Raw genomic sequence first — 3,564 nt, forward strand, 5'->3', positions numbered from 1 at the left:
CCAACAAAAAACAATGTTCTACAATTGAATATGGTGACAATCGTACAACTCTTCTTGATATGATTGAATTGTATGACATGTGGATGAAATGCTAATAAAACTTTAAAACACAAAAAACAGTAAGTGGAAGGACAACCTTCTGAATTCATTGCTCTCATTTCAGAGAATGAATACGGACCTCCCTCCCCACCCCCCATTACTCCCCCAAACACAGTCAGTCATAAGCTCTGTCTGACGGGGACACAGGCACTGGGACCTGGGGACCAGGCTGCCCCATCCCTCAGAGCCAGGGAAACAGGGCCTCTGGGCCCCCTGCCGGCCGAGCGTGGACACCAACTGCCCCTCCTCCTTCTTTAGGAAGCAAAGCAGGCGACAAGGACTGTAATGCTGGAAGTGAATCCGCACCTCACCGCCCCCTGCCCCAATCCGGAAACAGGCATTCGAAGAAAGCCACAGATGCATGCATGATGTGTCCAGGCTCCCCCACTCAGGGTGTAGGATGAGAGGTAGGCACTCAGCCCGGCATCACTGCCTGCGTCAGGACCACCTTCTCCACCAGGCCCAGCCCAGCCGCTGACACCACCGGTCCACAAAGCAATCCCTTTCCAAAGGAGTGCTGCAGTGGAAGGCAGTGTGGAGGGGTTGGGGACCCTGACCACCATTCCCGAGGCCTACCATGCCTTGGGCTCCCTTCTCTTTCTGAGTCAGGTCTACAGCCCCCCCTTACCTGGGTACTTCGCACTCACAGACACAGAAGAGCGTGCCATTAGGATGCTCACTAACGATACTACATGCATCTATTCTAAGGAGGCTGCAGCTTCCGATCAAGAACCCTCTGCACCTACCTCAGCAATTCAAGGAGAACGGATTCTGGAACCTTCTATAAGGAAGCCTTGGGCAGTTTTAATGTTTCCTGGAACTTTATAAATTGAAGACATCTTAAGAAAAAGCACATTATTTATTAAAAGGTAAAGAAACAGTACGACTAATTTTGAAAAGACTGTTGATGGTCACTGGTTTATTGGGTAGATACAAAGTTGAAGCCCTTGCAGTATTTTAAAGCAAAGCCAAAGAAATGAAGTAACATGAGTTTTGTTTTTTTTACCAAAACTAACAAATTAGTTTTAACAATTAGGCACTTAAGTGCAAAAGTAAACTGTTAGCATGTTAGAAGCATATACTAGAGTTGTAATTCTAAGTGCCTCCTGAAATGTGTTTACAAACATAAAAGCACAAGCATGGAATACGTATTTATCCACAAAGATCATCTCTCCTTTTGTAAAAAAAAAAAAGAATATGAATTCAAGTCCCACGATAGACCAGCGATTAAGGTACAGGTGAGGAGGTGGAAAGAATTTTGAAACTTATATATACTTGATTAAAATCTAAGCATTTAATAAAATTATTACAATAGCATATAGTGTGTGTATATATATATGTATATATATCATAATGAAAAATATTTAAGTCAGGAAAATAATGAATTCTAGACTTAAATTTTTACTTTACAACAAGGCACTTAGCACACTGAAACAGTACAGTAAATTTCCAAAAGAATGCAACTGGCTACTTTTCACACCTGTGATCATATTTCTTTGGTGAATATACTGTAACATAACCGTATGTTTTGCAGCATTAATCATTGCATAGGAGGTAAATGAAATAATGAACTTCAACTTGGCAACTAGATTAGCTTATGTTGACAGTTTTCTTTTTTAAAAGGACAGTTTTCAATAAAAACATAACAATGAACCATTCTCATTCCTGATTCATTTGGAACACAGCATAATTAAATGAAGGAGTAATAAAATAAATCAGAAATTGACTTATAAAATGTAGAGATGTATAAAAACTTGTCTTTGGGTACCTCTGACATAATTTTTCAGTGTTTGGGCATTAAAGTCAAGAGCACTTCTTCATAGGTGAAGTATTTCTTAACACCTTAGCTGAAGCAGTTAAATTATTACAACACAACAGCATTCAAGAAAACAATAAAATAAAACAGCAACATTATCTATACATATAGAAAAGCCTTCAATGGGTGGCATATTATTTATAATATACCTGATTTAGTCATGTAAACTCATTAAGAAATTCCTTCTCACACTTAAACTACGCAAAGTGGACACGTTACGCCTGGTTTCAATTTTAACATTAAGTGCAAAACAAAAATAAAAGAGTAAAACAATGTACAAAACTGTCATGAGGGGCACGGTGTCAATTTTCAAGAAACTACGTGAGTTCTAGCAGGTTACAAAAAAATGTTAGAAAGACAGTCACCTTGATGTTTCAAAGTACACATTGTGTAGATAATTATAAAGGGAGACATTAATGATTGTGACAGTGAGAGGTCAGAATGTTCTATAACTTAGCAAATGGATAAAAGATTAGAATAGCAACTCCCTGTACATCTGAGCACATTTCTCATTTGGCAAAAAGCCTTACACATCACTCCAATACCTTGACAATTTCATATTATTGGAAAACATAATTACAAAAAAGAAACCTTTTAAAAACCTTTTTTAAAAGCCAGTTTGCAGCCCAACTCAATGAACTAAAACAGGGGTCCTCAAACTTTTTAAACAGGGGGCCAGTTCACTGTCCCTCAGACCCATTAGAGGGCCGGACTATAGTTAAAAGAAAAAAAACTATGAACAAATTCCTATGCACACTGCACATATCTTATTTTGAAGTGAAAAAACAAACAGGGCAAAAACACCCGGCGGACCGGATAAATGTCCTTAGTGGGCCATAGTTTGAGCACGCCCAGACTAAAAGAACAAAAACAAAAAACCTCCTAAAATTAATTGACTGTATTTCCACAAGGGGGCACTAGTAGAATACAGCAAAGATCCCTATGCCAGGGCCCTCCATAAACTCGACTCAAGGCTCGCCCATCCTCCCCACAAGCAGCAACACGTGTTTCCCCAAAAGCCAGTCAATTAAAGAACAAATCCACAATTAATTGCCTCAGGTAGAAGTGGTGAAACACCACTCTATTTTCAAAGACTGAGACTCCTTTAGATGCATTTTAAAGAATTTTTAAAAATTACACTGTGGCAACTCTGTAAGAATGGGCTGCATACATTGCACTGATGGGACTCCATCACAAGAAGGCCTTCCCACAGGGGCACTGGGGTATAAGAACAAAGCTGATGCATCCGACTTTTCTTATCACTTAATTGGCAAAGAACATAAAAGGAGTTTCAAAAATTGACTGCTTCAAGGGCAAGATCGTAAGTGCGCGTGTTTTATAATTCCTAAGTGGCATGTTTGGGTTCATCTTAAACGAGTTCATAGTCTCATTTCCCCCATCTGATTTTTGTCTCCCCTGAGTTTGAAATACACGCTCGCTCTGCCCAGGTGACAAGAGTTAGGACCTGATGGGGCTGGGAGAGCAGGAGGGCCCACGTGTGTTTTGTAAACGTCTTTAACAGGTGATGGCATGTCTTGAAAACAGAATTGCTTGGCTAAGAGTTAAGAATTTTCAGTAATGAAAACAATGGTTCTTTTTAAGCTTGACCTTTCCCCCCTATTGAATTGAAAAAGAAGGGGGGGGGGCCA

This window comes from Echinops telfairi, unplaced genomic scaffold (genome assembly GCF_000313985.2).
Source record: "Echinops telfairi isolate 266 unplaced genomic scaffold, ASM31398v2 ScPeMD7_7468;HRSCAF=8506_0, whole genome shotgun sequence".
Lineage (NCBI taxonomy): Eukaryota > Metazoa > Chordata > Mammalia > Afrosoricida > Tenrecidae > Echinops > Echinops telfairi.